The sequence below is a fragment of the Lytechinus variegatus genome, chromosome 6 (genome assembly GCF_018143015.1).
Source record: "Lytechinus variegatus isolate NC3 chromosome 6, Lvar_3.0, whole genome shotgun sequence".
Taxonomy (NCBI): Eukaryota; Metazoa; Echinodermata; class Echinoidea; order Temnopleuroida; family Toxopneustidae; genus Lytechinus; species Lytechinus variegatus.
The window spans coordinates 14975699-14985552 of record NC_054745.1 but is presented as its reverse complement, the minus strand read 5'-3'; positions in this window follow the sequence as shown (position 1 = coordinate 14985552).

Here is a 9854-nt window from a genome sequence, read left to right as displayed (position 1 = left end):
GGATCTAGATCTGGTACAGTTACATTAACTGGACTTTGTGAAATCTTGAAATCTACGCTGAAAAATGTTCACTCCGAAAATCCCCAACACAGATAAGCGCACGTGGGACAATGTATAATTATTGCTTAGGGCGTCGGGCCCGACGCCCTACCCGAATCCCGTGCTTATTTGCTGATTTCTCAGCAATTACACAATTTCTTCCAGAATCCTTTGGCACATGCGTTTTATTTATACAAACAGACACTTTAGTGGTCATTTCATTGGATTCTGTACGAACTCATTTTGATATCGTTACAAAAACTAGCATTTACCTTTAAGGCATATTTTTTTTTAACTAATTATTTTTGATTTTTTTTATCTATAATAATAAAAATCTTTTAAGCATCATTATAAAGATTTTTATTTACCAGCTAATACTTTGATGAATTTTAAAATAAACATATATTTTTTTTATACACACGTGTGCTTATATAACATTATTCTGAGCATAAAACATTTTTGTCGCGGCGATAAACCAATATTCTGGTTAATCGCTAGTATCACAAGAATGTTAAAGGGTAAGTCATAGGTGCTTATACAACGTAATACAATTTTTGCCGGAGGTCGTTGATGAATAGTGAGAGATTTTATATTTTTCTTATTAAAAATAAAGATTTCATAATTTTTTAATCGTAGGGTTATCAGGGGCTACCACTAAATATTTCTTTTTTAAAGTGTTGTTTGTTACTAGTTAATATCATTAGTGATATAACAATTATATCATCACTAAGCTCTTCAGCATTTCTTTGCCCTCCATAGCTGCCTTGAAGACATTAAAATTTTGTCTCAGAATAACAAACTCTGCCTTAATGAACGAAAATGTGAGATTATACACATATCCTCAAAATTCAGAAACATTACTCCATTCCCTGACTAATCTACTGATAATGTTTCCCTGAAAGGCCGGGGTGACCTCGGTGTAATGATTAACTGCAATCTTGCACTTCAAGATCATCTCAAGCAAATTTGCAGGTCTGCTTCTTCTTATATTGGTTTGAGTGGCGATTAGTCATATTTGACTATTGTCGCCATTTACTCTATTAATAAAAATCTCACTTCTCATATAATAAAATTATTACCAATAATAATGTATACATATGTGAAATATTTTTCATGTGCGTCCATCTAATATGACAAAGGGATAATTATGTTTGCCGTAACTCTAATCAAAATGGCATAGGCCTATAAACAAATTCACCAAAAACAAACCGCTAGCTTCAGCTCAGTTCCAACTAGGTGCACTTGCCCTGTCCTTTCAAGATGCAATCATACCGGTCAGCACGGTACATTGTGCCGATTTTTCGGACGTAAATGCCTAGGTCACCCATGCATAGACGAGGGGGCGCTAGTGTACCTGTAATTACAGAAGGGTTAAACATTAAAATATTAATTTGTTTCTCTTTTTTATAACAACAACAACAAGGCGAAAACACTTGTGGGCTGCGTCATAAAATGGTATCTTTAAAATTGGAAGGATAAGGAAATTAATTGACCGACCCACAACTGCTAAACTAACACACGCATTTGTTTCCTGTCACCTATATAGATTACCGTATTCAATATTTTCCAACCTCCCTCATACATACCTTGTTCCACTTCAACGGCTTCAAAACTCTGCCGCTAGAGTAGTCTCTCTAAGAAATCCGAGCACATATTACTAAAATTCTGCGTTCCCTTCATTGCCCCCCCCCCATACATCATCGTATCTCTTTCAAAGTTCTCCTTCTCACCTACCAAATTCTCAGTGGCCAAGCCCCAAAGTATCGCACAGAACTCATTTCTTTATACGCTCTAGTACCTCATCAAGACCTCTCCATTCAGTAGCGGTCCGTGACCCGAAGAAGATAAAGCATTGAAGGGACACTGCATTGTTCGTGAACACTGTTGTGCCCCTCCAATGCTTTGTCTCCCCCTGATCACGGTTCGCTACTGTCTCCATTCATCATCTACAATGCAGTTCAGATAAAGGGATGGTCCGGGCTGAAAGTAATTATAGCTTAATAAACAGAGTAGAATTCACTAAGCAAAATGCCGAAAATTTCATCAAATTTCGCCAAGGGCCAAATAAAAAAAGTTATTGAATTTTAAAGTTTAGCAATATTTTGTGAAAGCGGTCGTCATGAATATTCATTAGGTGGGCTGATGATGTAAACCCCAAAAAAAAAAAAACAGGGTTTGCCTGCTTACTGCAATGCCAAGAGCTGCCGTGTGGAACCAAAGCGGGCGAAGGAAAAGTGGGCTGGGGAAAACGGTACTAAGTTGTGCGATCATTAATGAGAGACCCTTGTTTTTCTCTTGTTCATCTCCCCCCCCCCCCCCCCCGAGGAGGAGGCTTCTTAGTACTCATTCTACCCATTTTTAGTCGGGAGGCGCATGCGCATTGGTAAAGTCATCAATATTCATAAGCTCAGCGATTTCCGGGGCTATGAGGCATGTACAATGTGAAAAGCGATAACAATCCTCAGTAACTGAATAACTTCTTTCCCCGCCTCAGATCACTCGTTAACGCAGCACTGCCATCACTCGTTTTTTTTTTGGTCAGGAGGCGCATGCGCATTGGTAAAGTTATCAATATTCCCGAGCTCAACGATTTCTTGTGATCGATTCATCTAAATCTTTGCTTAAAACGCACTTTTTTATGGCAATGTGTGTGTGATATCATTATCAAAGAATTAATTATTTGTATTTTATATTTCACTTTTAAGATAAATATTAAAAAAAAACATTTTTATGGTAATTTGGATAGTATGTATAAAATAATTTGCAAAATGACAATAAAATTTTATTTAACTTTAATAATACGAAAATTACATACATCTATATCCATTTCAGAATTTATTTGAGTCATTTTGTAGAGCTTATAATGCTCGTATTTATCTTTGTGTAAAACTGTGAAGTCACAGTTTCTGAAAAGAATGTTACTATCCAAGTCAATAGTCTGGTCAGTTAGCGAAATTATGCGGACACGGTGGACAAAAGCGTGATTTTTTCTCCAGACCTTTGTTTATGTATAAGAATTAAGAATGGGGTATGCTCCAAAAAATCTGGCTGCAGGAACAGTGAAAAAATGGGTGAAAATGTCAGAATTTATGAGTTCAGATTTGTCTGATATATAGACTAGCGCTAGTGCAAAACTCAATAGCAGTGCATTATTTTGCATTGGATTAGTTCTTGAATTCAGACTCTTTTTTGAACAGATCTTCTGTTTGTCCTCGCACCTTAATGCACCAAATATCTGAATGAAGATGCTAACCAAGCAGAAGGGTGACGGTGGAGGGGGTTGAATGTTGGTGTGTATGTACATATTTTGGTCTTGGGGGAAAGGTGTGCAAGACACATTTTTTGCATGTGTTGGAAATTGTGTTGCCATGGTAACAGTGTATTATTGCAAAAAATAAGGTAAAAATCTTGCAGTTAGAACCACTTCATCTGTTTTTAACCGATTCTCATGAAATTTGGCACACACATTGGTCTTGAGGTGAAGATGTCTAAGACACACTTTTGTGTGTCTTTCAGAAATCTTGTTGCCATGGTAACAACATATTATATGGTGAAAATTGGGGAAAAAAACTTACAATTCAAACTGCTTCATCAGTTTTCAATCAACTCTCATGAAATTTGGCACACACATTGGTATTGAAGTAAAGATGTACAAGGCACTTTTTGTGTGTGTTTCAGAAACTGTGTTGTCATGGTAACAAATTATCATATGGCAAATTTAGGTAAACAACTTGCAATTTTAACTACTTCATCAGTTTTGAACCGATTCTCATGAAATTTGGTTCACACATTGGCCTTAGGGTAAAGATGTGCAAGAACCTTTTTTTCTTTTGCATTTGGCAGAGAGTGCATTACCAGGGTAGCCACATATGATAGCTAGAAATGTAGGAAAACTTATTGTGGATCAAACTTCTTCCCCTGTTTTTAGCCAGTGCTCATAAAAATTGGAAGAAATATTCATCTTAGGGTAAAGATTCATATTAAATTCTAAATGTCTTCTCTGCATTAAAATGTGTGGGGGGGGGGCTTCATTAATATTTCTGGGTTTGGGGGGAAGGGGCAGGATTAGTCCTTTAAATCTGACATCAAAGAAGGTTAAAGGCAGTGGCCATTAGAAACATAAAAATGATAAACACTCTTAAAAAACGCATCCCCTTAAGGGCATATAGGCTGGAGGTACACTGGGTGAGTATGAAACCTTCCGCTGAAGCAGAGGAGTTCCAACACTGGCAAGCAAAACAAAATGTGTACCCCTTCTACTTTCAACAGCTGATTTTCCAAACCTTAGTTCAACCTCCCCAAGATGTGCACCCCTTCCCATACCACTTTTAGTTCTACTTCCCCATGCTCAAACCAGTCTACACCTTTGTCCCTCGGGTCAATGCATTTTTAAAGCTAGACATTACTCTTTTTTTGGGGGGTGGGTCTTTAGAAAATGACCTCATAAAAATTACAGTTAAAGGATTATGACTAGGAACTTAACCCCCCCCCCCCGAAAAAAATAGGGGGCTGATATACTTTTTAGTAGAAAATGCCCCCCCCCCCTTCAAAGGTAAGAAGAGTCCTTTGCACTTCAGACCATTCATTTGAAGTTTAATGCATTCTGATTTGATAAAAAAAAAATGTTTACAGTACCCAATTAACCATTGTTTATTTATATTCTCCTACTCAGTCTTTTATTCATATTCATATTCCGTTCCTACTCTTTCTTTTTAACTTTCACATCACTCTTGATTTTGAGCTTCACCATGCCATCTCCTTCTGTTTCCTGTCTCTAAGTATATTTTTTTCTGACATATTTTAAAGTGTACCTTTAATCATGCAACTAATTATTGAAATATAAATATATACAAAAATCTCTGCACTTGTTTTAGAAATTCACTTGCAAATCCATGACTCGGTAACATACCATATCAAAAATATACCTATGTGCACAATAGATTTTAGCCTTATATTTTCTTTCATTTATTTTTTCAGTATATTTCTGTGACAGCCCCTGCTTCATGCTTCAAATAAAACATTGATTAATTGGAGGCTTTAAATATTTGAGGCTTTAAATTAATATGCTGAAGTGTAAAGGATTCCCCCCTTTTTTTTGGGGGGGGGGGTTAAGTTCTTAGTCGTTATAATTTCATTTTAATCTTTATGTGGCAATTTTCTAAAGCCCCCCCCCCCCAAATAAAAAATGTAAGGGGTGTTTTTTAAGAGTGTTTAAGTTCCTCATGGTCATGGCCTTTAACCTTCTATATTTTTATGTTGTCAGTTTTTAAGGACCTTCTCCGCCCCCCCAAAAAAATCCTATAAATATTATTGAAGGTAATTAATACCCTGCGCTATTATATGACAATATAAAGGGGAATCAAACCCAAATAACACTTGTTTTTAGAGGAAAATGAAAAATCAGACAAGTTTATAGGTCAAAGTTTGAACAATATCGGACAAACCATAACGAAGTTGTGAACATATTAAAGTTATAAACATTGGTAATCACTATACCCATGAAGACTTCAAATTGACCGCATATGTAATGTCATAGTGATGTAAGAAGGCAAGGACCACTCTTCCATGTACTGGAATAATTAATTAGCTAAAATTTCTTTTTTTTCAAAAGTTTTACTTCAAATTATATCTTTCTTTCATGAGGACATAAAACATACTACCGGGTTTATATTACGGCCCCAATGGAATAGGGATTTAGGAGAAAACCAAAAATCCTGATAACTACTAGTCTTATGGGAAAGTTGTCCTTGTGGCCTCACCCCTTGTCATAATTTACTTACCCAGTTGCCAATTTGAATTCTACATACTAGTAGCCTTAGGGATCTTAATTTTAAAGCAGCCTTAACTTTATTTTGCTTGTCCGATTTCTTTAAAACTTTCACCATTCTTATTTTTCTCCTTTTACATGCACACAACATTATGACCAAGGCTTGATTCCCTTTTAATACTGAATATGTAGTTCAAATTGCAAGGTTTTTACACACAAAAAGTGCCTTGTACATCTTTGCTTCAATACCAATGTGTGTGCCAAATTTCATGAGAATTGATTAAAAACTGATGAAGCAGTTTGAATTGTAAGTTTTTTTCCCAATTTTCACCATATATGTTATTACCATGGCAACAAGATTTCTGAAAGACACACAAAAGTGTGTCTTAGACATCTTCACCTCAAGACCAATGTGTGTGCCAAATTTCATGAGAATCGGTTAAAAACAGAGGAAGTGGTTCTAGCTGCAAGATTTTTACCTTATTTTTGCAATAATGCACTGTTACCATGGCAACACAATTTCCAACACATGCAAAAAATGTGTCTTGCACACCTTTCCCCCAAGACCAAAACATGTACATACATGTACACACCAACATTCAACCCCCTCCACCGTCACCCTTCGGCTTGGTTAGCATCTTCATTCAGATATTTGGTGCATTGAGGTGCGAGGACAAACAGAAGATCTGTTCAAAAAAGGGTCTGAATTCAAGAACTAATCCAATGCAAAATAATGCACTGCTATTGAGTTTTGCACTAGCGCTAGTCTATATATCAGACAAATCTGAACTCATAAATTCTGACATTTCCACCCATTTTTTCACTGTTCCTGCAGCCAGATTTTTTGGAGCATACCCCATTCTTAATTCTTATACATAAACAAAGGTCTGGAGAAAAAATCATGCTTTTGTCCACCGTGTCCACAAGTAGGGCATTTTTGACGCTAACAGACCAGACTAATTCGTTCATTATCCAACCCTCCATCAGCTAGTCATTTGGTCTACGATCAGTTCGTCCATTATTCAATTGCCAATTCGTCCACGCACCATTTGGTCTAATAACCAGTTGGTCCAATATCCATTTAGTCCAGATACCATTTGGTCTAAATGGATAATTGTGCAAAATGAATTAAATTGAAATGGATATTAGACCAACTGTTAATGAAAAGAAATGATGATGGGACGAAGTGACGATTGGACCAAATGGTTATTGGACCAGATGATTGTTAGACGAAATATTGAAGGACGGAATGGCATTAGGTATGGACAATCCAAATCGATGTTCACGTTCAAGTGCAAGTTTATGTATGTATAAAACAAAATAAAACCTACAAAATAATCAAATAAATATATTTTTTAAAATGCATATGAATGAAAAAGCGCATATCGGTAGATAATAGCATAGACGAATTGGTTTTTAGGACCCCTTTTAAAAGGAAGGCTTATTAGCCTGGAATGTTAAATATGTTTGATAACACTATAATCATGATAATATAGAACATACTAATCTACAAAATTAAAATGTCTGTGTCGAAAAAAAACGTGCAAACGTCATCGCTATAAACAAGCAAGCTACAGAAATGAGGGGTAAGGTGGGGGGGGGGGGGGGGTGCAGGGGGAAGGTTACCCCTCCTTTCCCCACCTCAGACCACTTAATTATTTGATGATTTTTTCTCAAACCTCCGGCCATATTTTTTTTATTATTACCTATACGAAGTCTTTCTCCGTGGCAATCATTATCCATAACTTGCGTACTCTGATTGGCAGCGGTCAATATCGCGCCGTATTTTCTCTCTTCCGGGTTTTCCCATTGACTTTGTGTGAAAATTTAACAGCGGGCAATATTCGCGAAATCCGGTTGGAACCAGTTTGTAAAGTAGCGCAGCGCGGCTCTACACAGCGCAGCGCATAATGCGATGCATTCCATGCACATATACAATTAACTATGTGTATACGCAGTTTGTACCGGTATGTGACGTGAGAAAATGGCTACTTCTCGCTAGTTATGGAACAGACGAATTTGAAAATATAGTGACAAACAAAGACGCTGAAAAAACAAACAAAAAGTCTACAAAACAGGCTGAATCCAATATTGCCCGCGTCTTCGGCTTGGGCAATATTGGATTCACATCGGGCAATATAGGTTTGCGTCTCATTCTATGCCAGTCAATATTTATATAATATTGACTGGCCTTGAGGGGAATACGGCGGGCTCATCAAATATATTGCCAGCAAAAGAATCATATTGGCCCGAGTCTTTAGACGAGGGCAATATGGGTCTTTTAAGGGCAATATATTTGATGTTCCCCGAAAGAAGAGCCAGTCAATATTTTTATTATCATCCAAATCAGATATCTAGAGCAAAAATCATGATAATGGTGATATTTCTTTTAAAAATAGAGTTCTATTGTGTCATGTTAATATCAGGGTCTAGGCTCTGCACTTTACCATTATGACGTACTTGCAAGCGCTCGGATCCAGTGATGTCTTTATTATGACGTATATTGTTGGCGCGCAGCTCCTTATGAAGCGTATCTCTTTATACGCATCCTCAAATGCCCGGATGTGAGACCAGGGAAAATACAAAGGTATATTTTGCGTCGTCTCTGCATGCAAAGTAAATATGCGCATTGAGACCGAGGAAAATACAAATAATATACCTATCCCTTCCCGATATTTATGAATCTAGGGCAATACGGTTTTGTAAATGACCAGCTCAGATGTCTGATACGGGTGATAATATATATTATCACCCGTATCAGACATCTGAGCTGGTCATTTACAAAACCGTATTGCCCTACATTTTCCGAATATCGGGAAGGGTAGGTATATTGTTTGTATTTTCCTCGGTCTCAATGCGCGTATTTACTTTGCATGCAGAGACGATGCAAAATATACCTTTGTATTTTCCCTGGTCTCACATTCGGGCATTTGTGGATGCATATAAAGAGATACGCTTCCAAAGGATCCGTGCACCAACAATATGCGTCATAATAAAGACAACGCTGAATCCGAGCGGTTGCAAGTACGTCATAATGGTAAAGTGCAGAGCCTAGACCGATATTAACATGACACAATAGAACTCTTTTTTAAAAGAAATATCCACATTATCATGATTTTTGCTCTAGATATCTGATTTGGATGATAATAAAAATATTGACTGGCTCTTCTTTCGGGGAACATCAAATATATTGCCCTTAAAAGACCCATATTGCCCTCGTCTAAAGACTCGGTCCAATATGATTCTTTTGCTGGCAATATATTTGATGTTCCCCTCAAGGCCAGTCAATATTATATAAATGATTTTTTCTGCTACTTTTACAATAACTTTTTGTCAGGGTGAACTTTCCCTTTAACTCGGTTCCAAGTCCCTCATCACTCGTTTAATCTTGTGATCGATTCAACACCGCTTCAATAAAAATCACATTTTTAATTCCAAATCCTGGATATACTTTACATCTTGCGCTAATAAAGAGATTATTTTTTTTAATATAATAGAACTTAAAACAAAATTAAACATTTCATCATGGTATTTTTAGCAGTAGGAATTTCCTAATAAGTAGCATACAGTTTTAAGACAATACAACTATTATTATAATAGTAAATATAGGTATAATATAAATTGGAAGACACAAATACCCAAGACGAATAAAAGCGTTAAAACGCAGCTTCGTAATCTTTGAGTGAAATCGTGAAGCCATGGTTTCAAGTGAAACAAATGTGTTACTAGAAAGTTTGATGTTATAGCGTGCAAAGTATTTATCCAGTGTGAACATTTTTCAGAGTAGATTTCAACAAGTTAAGTTTATGTGAATGTACAAGATCTAGATCCTCGATGATATACTGACAATTAAGCCTGGTTTTACAGACTTTCTCATGAAATCAGTGTTTACTGCAACTACTGGCATTTCTCTTTTAAAAAAAAATCATTTTGTATCATGCGAAGTAGCTCATGCCTGCCCCCTCTCTCTGCTTGTTCACTTCTCTAGCTCTTTTCTTCTCTCTTCTTTTCTTTCCCTTCTCCAAGCCCTTTCTTACGGCATTTGTGA